The 19,266-nt window shown below is 38.0% G+C and overlaps 2 protein-coding genes across 2 annotated transcripts in view; one reads left to right on the top strand and one right to left on the bottom strand.

Annotated features, from left to right (window-relative positions):
* The window catches only part of LOC128215086 (uncharacterized), a 31,753-nt gene extending 22,453 nt beyond the window's left edge, over nucleotides 1–9,300 (bottom strand). The window contains exon 1 of the mRNA XM_052921809.1: nucleotides 9,045–9,300. The gene's annotated coding sequence lies outside the window, so the exon portion shown is untranslated. The remainder of the gene's footprint in view (nucleotides 1–9,044) is intronic.
* Nucleotides 1–19,266, top strand: part of LOC128213373 (peroxisomal biogenesis factor 3-like) — a 246,858-nt gene that overhangs the window by 150,487 nt on the left and 77,105 nt on the right. The window lies entirely within an intron of this gene.

The following is a 19,266-nucleotide window of genomic DNA, read 5'->3' on the forward strand; positions in this document are numbered from 1 at the left end:
CTTTTTAATGCAAGATTTTCTTTTCGTAAGCAATAGAAAGTAAACTGACACGTTATTTGTCAAAATGTCGGACATAATATAGACTAATTGGTAATTAGCCCTCAGGTAATTAATAAACATAGTTAACAATTAGAAAATAACACTGCAGATTGAGTACAAGTAATTAACACTGACAGTACTGTTGTCAAATTTGGTAATTAGTCAATGTTTTATGTAGCGCTGTTTTTCATGTTATCATTCTGAAGACAGGGAATCATCGTTGTTGTTGTTGCTGCTGCCGTGTTGTTGTAGATGTAGAGTTTATAGCCAAGGGGTTGTTTGATTGTAGAATGTCCCCACCGACTCGAAATGTTCTGCCATTATACGACTGCTAATTCTTGAAGTGTACTTAGATAGATGTGTGCAAGTGTTCATGTTATTGAAGATACTAACGATCTCAAGTTGGTGTTGTCCATCACACAGGAATCATCACGGTCCTAAAGACTTGATCATGTGACGTCAAGCCGAGCACAGGTCATACGAGAATGTGTGCTTAGCTCCTCTGGATATTCCGAAGTGTAACCAATTGGTTAGCACATCACATACGCAATACCAGAATATAGTTCGATCCTTTATGAAACACCGATGACCACTTAACACGATATCGCCACTAGGTATATTATCTCGATATCCGCTGAAGAAGTATGTTGACATTGACTGTTCGTATCACGTGACATATTACCTGTACTTTTACCTTTCATTGACTTAGGTGTTGCTATTACCATGAAATTTTGTGTTGATATTTTCAAGCAGGCTTATATTTTGAAAGTGGCCCCATTTATAATTAATTACTGTATCTGTGCGTAAGTATTCGTATGTTTGATTTAATGAATGTTTGACCTAATTTTTTTTTTTGTGAAACGTTTTGTTTTTATGAACAGCATTTTATTTTATTAAGAACCTTTTTATGCAATATTTTACAAAGCTTATATGTTAGCTCATAAGTAGTCCATTATTTTAAGAAAACTAATACCTAAGTGATTCAATTAATTTATTAAATAACTCACACCCTAATGTGACTTCACAGGAGTCCAACAATTTTGTTGAAATTCAATATCTTGAACGTATCATCTCCAATCACTTTTAAGAAACCTGGTCTTTCTTGACCACTATCTTTGTTTATCTTTGTACAACTTTGTACATCTTCATAGTTATAAGAAAGCTAAACTCTAGCTTAACATGTTACCATCATGCTTATCATCGGATAACTTACAACTTTATAATTGATTCATTAGTTTTACCAAACTAATCTGTGAGGTACTTAAATAATTTAATTAGATTACTTACTACCTAACAAACAATTTTATTAGTGATTTCGAAATTGAAAATTACTTGCCGTATTCAGGCGATACACTTATATCATGACATCTAAGAAATTACTTTTCGTTTTGCACGCTTTCTCTCTCAGACCTTACTATGATCCAAACAATGATTTATTTATATGATTTTTACAACTTTAAAACCATCACCAATTTACTCAAAATTATATAAAATGATATATTGACAAAATACTACAATTATTTACAAGACTATAAACTTACTTAATTTTAATGATTTCATATCATTAATGTCAAGTTAATTACAGGTAACATTGCATTCATTTACCTATCTGATGTGTTTGACAATTATTTACAGTTACATGACAACTGAAGTAATGAAACCTGCCATTTGTCTCCTTCTTCGACATAAAAAATATTTCATTTTGTATAATCTTCAGTGTTTGCACTAAACCCTGAGTATAAGTCATTATTTTTTTGTATTTATGCAACTTTCATTAATGTTAGACCTGCTAAATAAGTTTACTCAAATTCTTTTAATTACATTTCTTTCCATGTTAATTATTCAATTAATGTCCTTAAATGACTTAGTTTTCTTTTTCATCTAGTTATTCAATAATGTACTTAAATGATTCTTCGTTTGCATTTAACAACGTTTTTTTTCACACCTGTTTTACTTTTTTTTTTATCGAATTTCTCAATATTTTTATCTTTGTTACCTTAAATACTCATTCTTTAGTTTATTCTTATTTAAATCAAATGGTTTTATTGTACTTAATAATGTAGAACGTTGTTAAGTCAGAAATTAGATTACTTAGGGGTTCTTTCAAAAAAACAGCTTTGCTCTGATTGCATTTATTATCCAAAACTTTAAAATTTTGCCCCGTTAAATATCCCAAAATTATAGCAACACATGTCATATCTAGGCAAGAAATACAAAGTAATAAAATGTCACTAACTTTTGTCCCGTGGCCTGGTCGCGCTGCAATGTCCATAGTCACTCGAACCGCAGTTGTCATCATGTATCTTTTTCTTCTTCATATCAAATGTGATCCAATAGTCATAAGTACTTCGCCGTTGTGTTCCACGTCAACCCTGTTCTTGAATATCTTCGGTCAGCAGGCGCCAAACTTTTACGTGTCACGTAACGCCAACGCTCACTTAACTTTCGTGATAGTTCGTTCAGTAACCAACCAACAACTGTTCAAGTGTTCTAAGTCTTTATTGTTCCGCGTTCTTTCTAAGTATAATAATCAGTATATAATACAGCATGGCATTTAAGGTAATCCCGCATCCTAACTGCCGTCCATTAAGGACCCAAGGCCGGTCTCCTTCCGTGCCTAACAAACTCTGTTTTCACATCCCAAATCATCTCTTTTATACTAATTTGTACTAATTTGTTGTCTACCTATGACAGCTTTACAACCACAGGAATACACGTTTTTGTAATTAACATGACCATTTTGTACATTTGTACCAGGTCGGCTGTCAACCATCTTCATATTCAAATGACAATCAAATATGCCCTACATTACTAAACATGCAGTATGTAGACACATATCCATTTAATTAAATCTTAATTATATCTTAATTATAACGTATTACGTCACATTCTATAGTATTAAACTCTGTTACGTGACACTGTGCTTTCCTTTCCTTTCAACACCTGCACCTCGCTACGCTCGCTGATAAATTCCATATCAAACGGCTACTTGTGATCTATCCTATACATGCAATAAACGTATCGTATCGTATCGAATGTAACAAAACCTCAAAGACGGGATTTAATACGCATAATGCAGAGAACAGTTTGACAGTTGAGTACATAGACAAAAATACATCACTGGTGATACGGCTGTGGTGTTTGAGAGAAAGCGTGTAATAGATATTGCCAATGAAAAGTTAAAGTACTGGCAAAACTTACCAGAGTAGATATTGACAGTCCTTTAAATGCCAAAAATGGCAATTACATGTATGCCTATTAATCTTGTGATTTATTTTGGGTGGGATATTTTTATGCAAGAGTGGGCGTGTTACTCATTATCGACTGAATTAAAATAGAAATATTTTTATTATTTCAAAGGTATTTTATCTTATATAATATCGGCCTGCGTTAAAAGCATGTATCATTTAATGTTTGCCGCGCCATGTTGCCTTCGGCCATCGTGTCACAAAATACGGGTGTGAACATAATGAAGATTAATTCAGACGCTTGTAATATAGTATACGATTCACAATATAATAATCATACTTATTGCCCGCGTACGGACTTTCTCGTTGTTATTTATATATCGCTTGATTCAATGCAATTAGTTTTGGGAGTTTTTAAGATAATACAACATAAAGTACAGGGAAAGTCCCCATAGTAAAAATAATTAATAGCAAAACCTTTACCAAACGAGACGCACGACGCCACGATACAACAGAATATAAAAATATTATAATATCTTTACTATACAAAATGTTCGGCAAGCCGCGTTTGTACGGGCAGTGATAATACTACTGGGGAGTCCGTTAAATTGCGCCTTGGGTCTTATTGGGGTTTGTAAAAAATAAAGGGTAATTACCGTCGTGATAGTTTTTGAAATTACTGGTTATATTTTATTCACAGTACATGTATAATATCTGAAACAATCAGGCTTTTAACATATAAATATGATCTCTATTTTTGTACATAAAAGGCTCAATGTATTCCCAAGTTCGTCTTAAGAATGGTAAAAATAGAAAGAGAAGGGTCAACCTTTGTGTCACAGACAAAATGTGCCTTTCTATGCTGTTTTTGGACTTTAATCATGTTCGTCTTAAAAAGTTTAAACTTTCCATATTTCAAATAAGCTGCGTTTAAGCGATACCCATAATGAGACATTGTGAAAGAAAGTTCATTTAATCAAAAACCTTTCAGCGATTGATCTTGATTGTTATAGCTTAATTTACAACAAAAGTACAAATTGTTCATGCATGAATAAACATGAGAAATAAGGTGATGAAATAAGCTGTTTAAATGCACCGCCTAAATTTTGGATTTTTCGTCTAGGAAAGAAACAAAAATTGAATTCAGGAAAATATGAAGACACGTGTTGACATTTTATTTGCGATATTTCACGATTTTACGAGTTCAAGATTTCAATAAATTTATCATTTTAAAAGGTTCAACTCCAGAGTTTACTTCGACCTACTGAATATTATTAAGACAACAACAGAGAAACAAACAACAACAGCAAGATTGATTAACTAACAGTTTAATAAAAGTATTTTAAAAAGAGAAAAGTGAAATAAATGAAATGCCATCAGCTGCAGACGTCTTTGGTAGTATATACCTGTCTGTCAATATCTATTGTTTTGCTGAAGATTTCTTACGTGTATCGCTTATTGCAAAGATTCAACAAAAGATATATTTGACAGCCATTTAAGATAAGGGTAAATTCACTGAAACACAAAGCCTGGTATTTCGAAGTCAAAAATTGTACTTTTCAAATGAAATTTCCCTCCCTTTCATTAGCTTTTATTTTGCATGTCTACCAAGGACATTTGTCACGGACTTGATTAACATTTGTCACGAACTTTATTAGTTATCAAGGACACTGTGACACACCTGATTAGTTACCAAGGACACTTGTCACACGCCTAATTAGTAACCATGTTCACATGTCACACACCTGATTAGTTTCCAAGATCACTTGCCACATACCTGCTTAGTTCCCAAGGACACTTGCCACAGACCTGATAAGTTACCAAGGGCACTTGACACAGACCTAATTAATTGCCAAGGGCACTTGTCACAGACTTGATTAGTTACCCAGGGCACTTGACACAGACCTGATTAGTTGCCAAGGACACTTGACACAGACCTGAATAGTTGCCAAGGCCACTTGACACAGACCTGATTAGTTGCCAAGGGCACTTGTTACGGACCTGGTTAGTTACCAAGGACACTTGTCACGGTCCTGATTAGTTACCAAGTTCACTTGTCACAGACCTGGTAAGTTACCAAGGACACTTGTAACATACCTGGTTAGTTACCAAGGACACTTGTTACATACCTGGTAAGTTACCATGGACACTTGTCACAGAACAAGGATACTTGTTACGGACCTGGTTAGTTACCAAGGACACTTGTCACAGTCCTGAATAGTTACCAAGTTCACTTGTCACAGACCTGGTAAGTTACCAAGGACACTTGTCACATACCTGGTAAGTTACCATGGACACTTGTCACAGACCTGGTAAGGACACTTGTCACATTGCTGGTATGTTACCATGGACACTTGTCACAGAACAAGGATACTTGTTACGGACCTGGTTAGTTACCAAGTTCACTTGTCACATACCTGGTAAGTTACCAAGGACACTTGTCACATACCTGGTAAGTTACCAAGGACACTTGTCACAGACCTGGTAAGTTACCATGGACACTTGTCACATACCTGGTAAGTTACCAAGGACACTTGTCACAGACCTGGTAGGTTACCAAGGGCACTTGTCACATACCTGGTAAGTTACCAATGACACTTGTTACATACCTGGTAAGGTACCATGGACACTTGTCACAGAACAAGGATACTTGTTACGGACCTGGTTAGTTACCAAGGACACTTGTCACAGTCCTGATCAGTTACCAAGTTCACTTGTCACAGACCTGGTAAGTTACCAAGGACACTTGTCACATTCCTGGTAAGTTACCATGGACACTTGTCACAGACCTGGTAAGTTACCAATGACACTTGTTACATACCTGGTAAGGTACCATGGACACTTGTCACAGAACAAGGATACTTGTTACGGACCTGGTTAGTTACCAAGGACACTTGTCACAGTCCTGATCAGATACCAAGTTCACTTGTCACAGACCTGGTAAGTTACCAAGGACACTTGTCACATACTTGGTAAGTTACCATGGACACTTGTCACAGACCTGGTAAGTTACCAAGGACACTTGTCACATACCTGGTAAGTTGCCATGGATACTTGTTACATACCTGGTAAGTTTCCATGGACACTTGTCACAGAACAAGGATACTTGTTACGGACCTGGTTAGTTACCAAGGACACTTGTCACAGTCCTGATTAGATACCAAGTTCACTTGTCACATACCTGGTAAGTTACCAAGGACACTTGTCACATACTTGGTAAGTTACCATGGACACTTGTCACAGACCTGGTAAGTTACCAAGGACACTTGTCACATACCTGGGAAGTTACCATGGACACTTGTTACATACCTGGTAAGTGACCATGGACACTTGTTACATACCTGGTAAGTTACCATAGACACTTGTTACATACCTGGTAAGTTACCATGGACACTTGTTACATACCTGGTAAGTTACCATGGACACTTGTTACATACCTGGTAAGTTACTATGATCACTTGTTACATACCTGGTAAGTTACCATGGACACTTGTTACATACCTGGTAAGTTACCATGGACACTTGTTACATACCTGGTAAGTTACCATGGACACTTGTTACATACCTGGTAAGTTACCATGATCACTTGTTACATACCTGGTAAGTTACCATGGACACTTGTTACATACCTGGTAAGTTACCATGATCACTTGTTACATACCTGGTAAGTTACCATGGACACTTGTTACATACCTGGTAAGTTACCATGGACACTTGTTACATACCTGGTAAGTTACCATGATCACTTGTCACAGAACAAGGATACTTATTACGGACCTGGTTAGTTACCAAGGACACTTGTCACAGACATGATTAGTTGGTGCAGAAATTTCAGTTATTTCTTCAAATATTACACTTAAACGAGCTTCAATCTCAGTACTTTCTAGATGCCCTTTAATGTTGATGTCTAAAAAAATGAAACAAAGTGGTAAAGTTGTGGGATCATGTAATGTGAAATGTCATCATTAATACCGGTTTAAGTAGATTGGGTTAAGATTTCGGAGAAAACAGATTTATACACCGTGTATCGTACGATCACTTACTCAAATCATTGATTTTGGGTATTGAATAAGAATTGGTTTGAAAGAACATTTGTATTCCATTGGTCATTTTAATCAACACATGGTCAAATATAGGGTGATTGGCTTACTTGTTTATTGAATGTCAAATTATAACATAAATATTCCAGCACGAGATTGTGTAAAATCTAAATGGTTAAGAAGTGCGGGTTCAAGTTTACTCGCTATTTTATGCAGCGCATTTTGAAGAGAATTTGTATAACTCGGTGATTAAAGAGATATTGTACCAGCTTTTTGATAAAATATCGATTTTTATCTGTGAATTGACAACAGCTTCGCTCCTCGTGAAAATACACTGAAATTAACAAATCCCCTCATTGTGTGTTATGAAATCGATGTGTCAATGTTATATGCAGCGAATATGTCAATTGAATATTTTTAACGAAAACAAACCGCAGCACACACAAAGCCGGGACATAATTTCAACAAAGTCATTTCTGAAATGACGTTACATTCGCAAACAGTTAAGTGCGCTTTTCTGAAAATCTACAATCAAATATCATTTTATATACTTAAAAGGCATTGATAAAAGATGTCTCAGATTAAGACAGCAAAATAGTTCACCTAGTGAATATAACTGTTGGTGCCTAGTGGGTGAAAAATATTACGATCTTTCACTGAAACAAACAATTATCCCCTACGCAATTTATCATCTGTAAATTTTTAAAACGAAAACAAACGCCACTTTTTCTTAAATGATTCAAATCTAAATATCATTTCATTAAATCAACAAAAAAAGTTAATTAAAATTAAAATGGGCGTTTGTTTTATTGGCGTGTAGACGATATTTTGAATACAAATGATTAAGAATGTCCCCATACTATATTGTATTTAAATGTAATTTTACAGCATTGCCCAATCAGGTGGCTGGATTTCAAATAAAGCGTTAATATCATTTGCCGAGCTGATTTGTTTTTGAATTTGTGTCGATGTGTTTGATGTCGACTTGACGAGACATAACACGACATATTGTCAGAATTGTATCCACTTGTCCATTTATTTACTGGATATTGTTTTCGTCGACAAAAAGATCAACCTCATTATGTAGACTGTATTTACAATGAACTCATGGCCACATGGTGTTTCTAACTAGTTGTTGTTTTAATGGACTAGATAAAGACAACACATTCAGTTGATAAGTGAACAAGTCGATATATATTTGGAGCATTGTCACGTTATGACTCGTCGACAACAACAAAGACAGCTTGGCTTTCTGTCATTCTTAAAATATGTAATATAATCAATTTTTTTTTAATGTTCCACCTTGTTCAAGCCCCGACACTATTAGGACGAACTACTTCTTGCGGAGCATGGCGTAACAATATATATATATCGAATATAACGAGGACATTTGAAGTATTATTACTTTACTTCTTACTTTCTAATTTTGTTGTTGTTCTTTCGCAATAAACAGTTTATTTTATTTTTAAAAATGATTTATAACATCAATTGGTTAATTGAAAATATTTAGTTGATGCAATTTAAAACTAATCTTTAGTTGATGTAATTTAAACCTAATCTTTAAGAGGTTGTTATAAAATTCTTACCCGAAATTATACTAGCGGCCGAATGGTAGTAAACTGTTAACAGGCTCATGCAATCCTAGGATTTTCTTAGCAGACTACGTTCAATTTTGATAACTTTGGTGAACAACAAATGGCACCCCAATTTGTGATGCATAAAACAACATTCTTACAGCTAACAAGACAATCATACAATATATAAAAATGGCACTCACCTTTGTGTCAAAATAATTATCTTCTTATCCACGAAGTAAAACAACAGCAAGATCAGCAGCCGAGAAAGTTAATGAAATATTATATTTTTATTCCATGAAGATTGACCTGTACTGAGTAATATTGCCGTGATTAGTGTACAATTATCACACACCCTTACATGTGAATGCGCCACAAAAAAACAAGCTGTTACGACCCGCGCCAAGAACCTTTATACTGGATGCCCTTCATTAATTTCCTTACCAACAGACAATGTTATCAAACAAAGCTCTCTACGGACGTCATGTTTGTGAAACCTGTTGCGTCCGGGTGTGTCACTTCTGTTTTTTATATTCAGATCAACAAGTAAGCGTAACCAATGATTATAGATACTAACCGTTTTCTACCTGCGCATGAGTAGTCAATACAGTTTAGTTAATTAAATACTATATTGTTTCGTAATGTAGTCATAGCAAATACTGTCACGAGAAGATCAAACATAAATGCACCAGATCATTTCAATAGTTTGAGGCTGATGTATATGTGGTTGATAGTTTCGTTCCAATGCGCTTCAGCGTGTTTCACCCTGTATAGCACTGTTGTGATTACAGAGAGCTTTCAACATGAGTTAAATTATACTACGTACTAGTTTGCCTAGGAAGACAGAGATAATACGAAACATTACTTGTACGGGTACATATGTTAGTGTACTACGTCATCCAGATATCGGTATATTGTTTACGTTTATGATTCCATGTACGATAGCATGAGGAATGGTTCAAGTTTAAAGAGAAAATTCGCAAACGACTTTTATATTCGGCTGCAGCGTTTAATTGCATGTGGAGCGATACAAACATGTACACATACGTGTCGTGTTACCCATCCCCTACATTCTGAGGACATCATGTTGATGATGTAGATGTAGAAATGTCCCAAATTAGAGGATGACTTAAAGCTATGGTTTTACCTGGAAATAAGACCGAAACGTTACTTTTGTCAGTAAAACACATATTGCTAAACCTGTCTATACATAGCAACATCTAATTATTTGAATACTTATATTTGCTCAATTCATAGATGTACAGCTTGAACACGTGTCATTTTGGTAATCTGTCGTAGTTTTAACTTTCTGTGTAACCTTTACCATTCACCTTAAAGAGGTACAATAAACATGATATAGGTTGATGTAAAGAATAAAAAATAAAAATATTCATCATTTTGTTTTACTTATTTGACTTTAATGATAAAAGCATCATAGACTATGAAGGGGGAAAAGGTTTTGCTCCCCCACCCCCCATTTGTACACCATGATTTAATGAAGGTGTGTCATCTTACAAACATTTTAAGACATGTTTACGCCTTGACCTTTGGAACGTTTGGAAACTACAGCATTTTAAAGTTCGTTACCAAATAATTTTAAACTTTCGCACATAGCTTTCACTTGTAAAATACTACCGTTTTAAAACAGAAAACAGTGTAGAAAACTGTTTTAATTCAATAATATATGACGTAATTAAACACCACAATAGTTTTTCAGCTAAAAAAGATGTTTCATGGCTCACTATACTGTAATTTACGTTACTGCAAAACTTGCAATATTTTATGGCGAAAAACAATAAATAAAAATCTGCATCGATTTGATGAGAAATATTTAATGAGACATTAAACTTCAAACAGTACTGCTGAATAAGAGATAATACCAAGTTAAACTTTCACATTTAAATTACGTTTCATCATCAGAAAGGTATGTTACCTGTTTATACATATTAAACAAATAATGCCTACAATGAGCATTTATCGGCATTTCGCATTCCTATCTATAGAGTGATCTCAATTCATGGCACAAAAGCAAATTACAAATATTGTTCAGAAAATCAATCTGATGAATGCTCATGTAGAATACGTTACTTTATGTTGACCCTTCTCATGCCTTATAAACGATGACCCTTCTCATGCTTTATTTATGTTGTCACAGACTTGATGATATTGGCACTATATCATGTGTGGGTATTCGATGTCAGTCATATTATCAAGCTCCAATTCGTTATCGTTTTTCCGAGTCATTGTAATTTTTCTTCTTCCCTATTACACAAACTTAAAAAAAATATTGTGAAGCAATCTTACCACACGTCCACACGTTTTTGATACTACTTGTTCCTTTTATCCAACCACTTCATTCTATATCTCGAAGTTGTAGTAGGTAAGTTTCATGGAAGTGTTGCCAGACAGTTGATAGTTAACCTGGTGAGCATGCATTTTAAGGGGTGCTCATCAACTCATGTTGATACTGTAATACAAGTCCAGAGAGAAACCTTAAGAAACTTGGTTCTTCTTTGCAGAATGTGTCATTTCTCAATTTGTTCACCTGTGTATATTTTGGTTTACCATTCAACAGAGAAAGCATTCGATTCCTTCAAGAAGGTGACCAAGTTTATACAGTGAAGCTACCCGGTATATGGAACTACCAGCATCAATCGTTATTATGCAAAACATAACTAAAAGTAACGTAGATTACACACGCGTTACCTGCACAATCATTAGAGAGTTTAGGGATTTATTGATGAAATCGTCTAATACGTATTTAAAATATGGCATATATCTTTCATCAAGTATAATAACATGACTTTATTAGTGCACGTATAATCACTCTGTGTAACATATTATTTCTATTAAAACGTTGCTTTTTATGTAACGTTAAAACAATAAAGTAATTTACACCAATTCGTGCGGTATGAATTATTGGAAAACCTTCATAGAACTTCATAGAACTTTAGAACGATGATTTGGGATTACGTAGTTAAAAAGTCCGTTTCTCACTTATGCCCCCTCCCTTAGAGTGTAAACATATCTCATTTTGTGGCGTTTTGCTTAAGCTTTAAGAAAATCATAACCTTCAAAATTCCCCTTGGGGAATGGCACTATATCATTACAAGACACCAGACATCATAAGCGCGCATTGAAGTGGATGGCACTATATCATGTGTGGCCACAAGACATCATAAGCGCGCATTGAAGTGGATAGCACTATATCATGTGTGGACACAAGACATCATAAGCGCACATTGAAGTTGATGGCACTATATCATATGTGGGCACAAGACATCATAAGCGCACATTGAAGTTGATGGCACTATATCATGTGTGGGCACAAGACATCATAAGCGCGCATTGAAGTTGATGGCACTATGTCATGTGTGGGCACACTACATCATAAGCGCACATTGAAGTTGATGGCACTATATCATGTGTGGGCACAAGACATCATAAGCACGCATTGAAGTGGATGGCACTATATTATGTGTGGGCACAAGACATCATAAGCGCGCATTAAAGTGGATGGCATTATATCATGTGTGGGCACAAGATATCATAAGCGCGCTTGAAGTGGATGGCAACATATGACGTATGGGCACAAGACATCATAAGCGCGCATTGAAGTTGATGGCACTATATCATGTGTGGGCACAAGACATCATAAGCGCGCATTGAAGTGGATGGCACTATATCATGTGTGGGCATAAGACATCATAAGCGCGCTTGAATTGGATGGCAACATATGACGTGTGGGCACAAGACATTATAAGCGCGCATGGAAGTGGATTGCACTATATCATATGTGGGCACAAGACAGCATAAGCGCCAATTGCAGTGGATGACATTATATCATGTGTGGGCACTAGACACCATAAGTGTGCATTGAAGTGGATGGCACTATGTCATGTGTGGGCATAAGACATCATAAGCGCCAATTGCAGCGGATGGCACTAGATCATGTGTGGGCACAAGACATCATAAGCGCCAATTGCAGCGGATGGCTTTATATCATGTGTGGGTACTAGACATTATAAGCGCCAATTGCAGTGGATGACACTATATCATGTGTGGACACAAGACATCATAAGCGCCAATTGCAGTGGATGGCTTTATATCATGTGTGGGCACTAGACATCATAAGCGCCAATTGCAGTGGATGGCACTATATCATGTGTGGCCACAAGACATAATAAGCGCCAATTGCAGCGGATGGCTTTATATCATGTGTGGGCACAAGACATCATAAGCGCCAATTGAAATGGATGGCACTATGTCATGTGTGGGCACAAGACACCATAATTGCGCATTGAAGTGAAGGGCACTATATCATGTGTGGGCACAATACATCATAAGCGCCAATTGCAGCGGATGGCTTTATATCATGTGTGGGCACAAAACATCTAAGCGCCAATTGCAGTGGATGGCACTAGATCATGGGTGGGCAAAAGACATCATAAGCGCCAATTGTAGCGGATGGCTTTATATCATGTGTGGGCACAAGACATCATAAGCGCCAATTGCAGCGGATGGCACTATATCAGGTTTGGGCACAAGACATCATAAGCGCCAATTGCACTGAATGGCATTATATCATGTGTGGGCACAAGACATCATAAGCGCCAAATGCAGCGGATGGCACTATATCATGTGTGGGCACAAGACATCATAAGCGCCAATTGCAGCGGATAGCACTTTATCATGTGTGGGCAAAAGACATCATAAGCGCCAATTGCAGCGGATGGCACTATATCATGTGTGGGTACAAGACATCATAAGCGCCAATTGCAGCGGATAGTACTATATCATGTGTGGGCACAAGACATCATAAGCGCCAATTGCAGCGGATGGCACTATATCATGTGTGGGCACAAGACATCATAAGCGCCAATTGCAGCTGATAGCACTATATCATGTGTGGGCACAAGACATCATAAGCGTCAATTGCAGTGGGTGGCACTATGTCATGTGGGGGAACAAGACAACATAAGCGCCAATTGCAGCGGATGGCTTTATATCATGTGTAGACACTAGACATCATAAGCGCCAATTGCAGCGGATGGCACTATATCATGTGTGGGCACAAGACATCATAAGCGCCAATTGCAGCGGATGGCTTTATATCATGTGTAGACACTAGACATCATAAGCGCCAATTGCAGCGGATGGCACTATATCATGTGTGGGCACAAGACATCATAAGCGCCAATTGCAGCGGATGGCTTTATATCATGTGTAGACACTAGACATCATAAGCGCCAATTGCAGCGGATTGCACTATATCATGTGTGGGCACAAGACATCATAAGCGCCCATTGCCGTTGATGGCACTATATCATGTGTGGCCAAAAGACATCATAAGCGCGCATTGAAGTGGATGGCACTATATCATGTGTGGGCACAAGACATCATAAGCGCGCATTGAAGTGGATAGCACTTTATCATGTGTGGGCACAAGACATCATAAGCGCCCATTGCAGTTTATGGCACTATATTATGTGTGGGCACAAGACATCATAAGCGCCCATTGCAGTTGATGGCACTATATCATGTGTGGGCACAAGACATCATAAGCGCCCATTGCAGTTGATGGCACTTTATCATGTGTGGGCACAAGACATCATAAGCGCCCATTGCAGTTGATGGCACTATATCATGTGTGGGCACAAGACATCATAAGCACCCATTGCAGTTGATGGCACTATATCATGTGTGGGCACTAGACATCATAAGCGCGCATTGAAGTGGATAGCACTATATCATGTGTGGGCACAAGACATCATAAGCGACCATTGCAGTTGATGGCACTATATCATGTGTGGGCACAAGACATCATAAGCGCGCATTGAAGTGGATAGCACTTTATCATGTGTGGGCACTAGACATCATAAGCACCCATTGCAGTTGATGGCACTATATCATGTGTGGGCACAAGACATCATAAGCACCCATTGCAGTTGATGGCACTATATCATGTGTGGGCACAAGACATCATAAGCGCGCATTGAAGTGGATAGCACTATATTATGTGTGGGCACCTTACATCATAAGCACCCATTGCAGTTGATGGCACTATATCATGTGTGGCCACAAGACATCATAAGCACCCATTGCAGTTGATGGCACTATATCATGTGTGGGCACAAGACATCATAAGCGCCCATTGCAGTTGATGGCACTATATCATGTGTGGGCACTAGACATCATAAGCGCGCATTGAAGTGGATAGCACTATATCATGTGTGGGCACAAGACATCATAAGCACCCATTGCAGTTGATGGCACTATATCATGTGTGGCCACAAGACATCATAAGCGCGCATTGAAGTGGATAGCACTATATCATGTGTGGGCACAAGACATCATAAGCGCCCATTGCAGTTGATGGCACTATATCATGTGTGGGCACAAGACATCATAAGCGCGCATTGAAGTGGATAGCACTATATCATGTGTGGGCACAAGACATCATAAGCACCCATTGCAGTTGATGGCACTATATCATGTGTGGGCACAAGACATCATAAGCACCCATTGCAGTTGATGGCACTATATCATGTGTGGGCACTAGACATCATAAGCGCGCATTGAAGTGGATAGCACTATATCATGTGTGGGCACAAGACATCATAAGCACCCATTGCAGTTGATGGCACTATATCATGTGTGGCCACAAGACATCATAAGCGCGCATTGAAGTGGATAGCACTATATCATGTGTGGGCACAAGACATCATAAGCGCCCATTGCAGTTGATGGCACTATATCATGTGTGGGCACAAGACATCATAAGCGCGCATTGAAGTGGATAGCACTATATCATGTGTGGGCACAAGACATCATAAGCACCCATTGCAGTTGATGGCACTATATCATGTGTGGGCACAAGACATCATAAGCACCCATTGCAGTTGATGGCACTATATCATGTGTGGGCACTAGACATCATAAGCGCCCATTGCAGTTTATGGCACTATATCATGTGTGGGCACAAGACATCATAAGCGCGCATTGAAGTGGATAGCACTATATCATGTGTGGGCACAAGACGTCATAAGCACCCATTGCAGTTGATGGCACTATATCATGTGTGGGCACAAGACATCATAAGCGCCCATTGCCGTTGATGGCACTATATCATGTGTGGCCACAAGACATGATAAGCGCGCATTGAAGTGGATAGCACTATATCATGTGTGGGCACAAGACATCATAAGCACCCATTGCAGTTGATGGCACTATATCATGTGTGGGCACAAGACATCATAAGCGCCCATTGCAGTTGATGGCACTATATCATGTGTGGGCACAAGACATCATAAGCGCCCATTGCAGTTGATGGCACTATATCATGTGTGGGCACAAGACATCATAAGCACCCGTTGCAGTGGATAGCACTATATCATGTGTGGGCACTAGACATCATAAGCGCCCATTGCAGTTGATGGCACTATATCATGTGTGGGCACAAGACATCATAAGCGCACATTGAAGTGGATTGCACTATATCATGTGTGGGCACTAGACATCATAAGCGCCCATTGCAGTTGATGGCACTATATCATGTGTGGGCACTAGACATCATAAGCGCACATTGCAGTTTATGGCACTATATCATGTGTGGGCACTAGACATCATAAGCGCGCATTGAAGTGGATTGCACTATATCATGTGTGGGCACTAGACATCATAAGCGCCCATTGCAGTTGATGGCACTATATCATGTGTGGGCACTAGACATCATAAGCGCCCATTGCAGTTGATGGCACTATATCATGTGTGGGCACTAGACATCATAAGCGCCCATTGCAGTTGATGGCACTATATCATGTGTGGGCACAAGACATCATAAGCGCACATTGCAGTTTATGGCACTATATCATGTGTGGGCACAAGACATCATAAGCGCCCATTGCAGTTGATGGCACTATATCATGTGTGGCCACAAGACATCATAAGCGCCCATTGCAGTGGATAGCACTATATCATGTGTGGGCATAAGACATCATAAGCGCCCATTGCAGTTGATAGCACTATATCATGTGTGGGCACTAGACATCATAAGCGCCCATTGCAGTTGATGGCACTATATCATGTGTGGGCACAAGACATCATAAGCGCGCATTGAAGTGGATAGCACTATATCATGTGTGGGCACTAGACATCATAAGCGCCCATTGCAGTTGATGGCACTATACCATGTGTGGGCACAAGACATCATAAGCGTCTGTTGCAGTAGTTGGAACTATATCATGTGTAGACACTAGAGATCATAGGCTTTTATTGCAGTGAATGGCACCATATCATGTGTGGGCCCCTTACATCATAAGCGCGCCTCATAGTGGATGGCACTTTAGAATAGCTGCTTTATATTTTTGGTCGATTTACATAATTATCCGTTGAGAGTTAATGATTTTAACTCTCAAGCCCTTTAGTTGTCAAAGAAATTAAAGGATAATAATACGTCCATTTCTTATGTTGCAATTTGTTTAATTTTCAAGCACTAATTATATTCTCCTTTTAAATATATCTTAGTCTGAATTGCCAAATGGCGGTGACCATGTTAATAAACGAAAAGCATGTTCTTTGTAATGGTGTCCATGGTACAACATGTGATTGGTTTAAACAGTATGTATTCATATGACAAAAGATACATCAGCATATTACAAACCCTGATCAAGCTTTTGTTTGTGTCACTGGTATCATGTGATGTCAAAAAAACATGCCTAGATGGGTTCATGGCTTTCTCTCGGGGGCCCGGCTGTCCCCGAGGTTTATTGATTATTGGCTTATCCAACATAAATATACTAGGATGATTGCGCAGTTGTTACAAAAGTATACATGATTGCTAAATTACATTAATACAAATAATCTCTGTCTGTATAAATATTTGTATACGCTGAATTATTACATGAGGTTGTCAATATTGAAGTCATTTGTGTTAATGCTTCTCAGAAGTTTTTAACCAACACAGGTTTTATGGATAATTGCTTATATCACAATCATTATTTGTAACAATTGTGATATATATCGCATGGCAATATACCCACAAAATAAAAAAGAGACAGAACATGTATGAGAAGGGGAATGCGGCCAGACCGGGGCTCGTACCCGGGACCCTTTGCTGATAGGATGAGTACTCTACCTACCAAGCTACTGGTACTACAAACCTTCTCAACAATATGACTAGATATGTTTATGTGATTGAGGATAGATTAAATGAACATGAACGGAAAATGGCTCTGAAAAAAGAACGAACAGTGATAAAGATAGATAGGTGGAGCAGATTCACCAAAATATGAAAGAGCTTAAATTTCTAAGAGAAAGTTTGAATGAAGACAGGCAAACTTGCGGGATTATTGCAAAGTATGATCCTAACCCAGCGATCAAGTTTAATTTTACTCCGTTCCCGGTTACTGAACCTGTTCCGAAGAATGAAGCATATTTTGACGAGTACAAGCTTGAGATTTAAACAATGAAGTCATAATACACTGAACATTTAATAGTTCAAGGAATTAGGAATTCGTTGAAAGGTAATGCCTAAAGAACTATGATGCAGTTAGGACCGAACGCAACCCTTGACGACATCCTAAGGAAATTAGAGAACTCTTTTGCAAATATAGCTGGCAAGGATTAGATTCTTTCAAGATGGGGAACTCGTCTTGAAGAAATTCTCAGGTCAGAATGTTTAACATGTCAGCAAAGCCAATGTTAATTCAGCCAAAGTGTTGATTTCCTCTCATTAAAAACACAGTGAAAAGAAGCACACAGTGGATTCAGGATAAGATAAGCAGAAGTTCATTGAAAACATCAAAGTAGATTTGAGCCACCTTAGCGTTGAAAACATAGACGCACTGGAAGATTTCTTTTCGAAAGGGAAATATGTTTTTCGAGGGGCCATTAGATATAGGGAAAACTGACCTCGACAAACACAATATTTTTCTTGATAACCCAGATCCTTTTAAAGAATCATACAGACGATTTACCCATCGTATTAAAAACTAGGTAAGAGATCACTTTTAGGACATGATTGACATAAGACCATCACGTGGCCCTTTAAATTTGAACGTCGTTATAGTCAGGAAGAAGGATGGGTCGAAACGCTCCCGCACGCACAAGGATGTTCACCCCCTACCACGTATTAATGACACTCTTCATCTCTTTACGGGCGCAAAGTTCATTAACTCGACATAATTGTGGTTACTGACAGGTTGAGATGCATGAGTCAGATAAGGAAATAACGGCGATCCAAGTTGGTTCTCTCGAGTGCTTTGATGCAATTCGGATGTCATTCGGACTACGCAACGTCCATGCGAACTTCTAGAGAATGATGGAAAGATGCATGGGAGAGTTGACTTTCAAAGAATGTCTGGTATACCTTGATGATATAATTATATTTTCTTATAAACATCTCAAAAGTTGGGATCAGTTTTT

The sequence above is a fragment of the Mya arenaria genome, chromosome 13 (assembly GCF_026914265.1).
Source record: "Mya arenaria isolate MELC-2E11 chromosome 13, ASM2691426v1".
Taxonomy (NCBI): Eukaryota; Metazoa; Mollusca; class Bivalvia; order Myida; family Myidae; genus Mya; species Mya arenaria.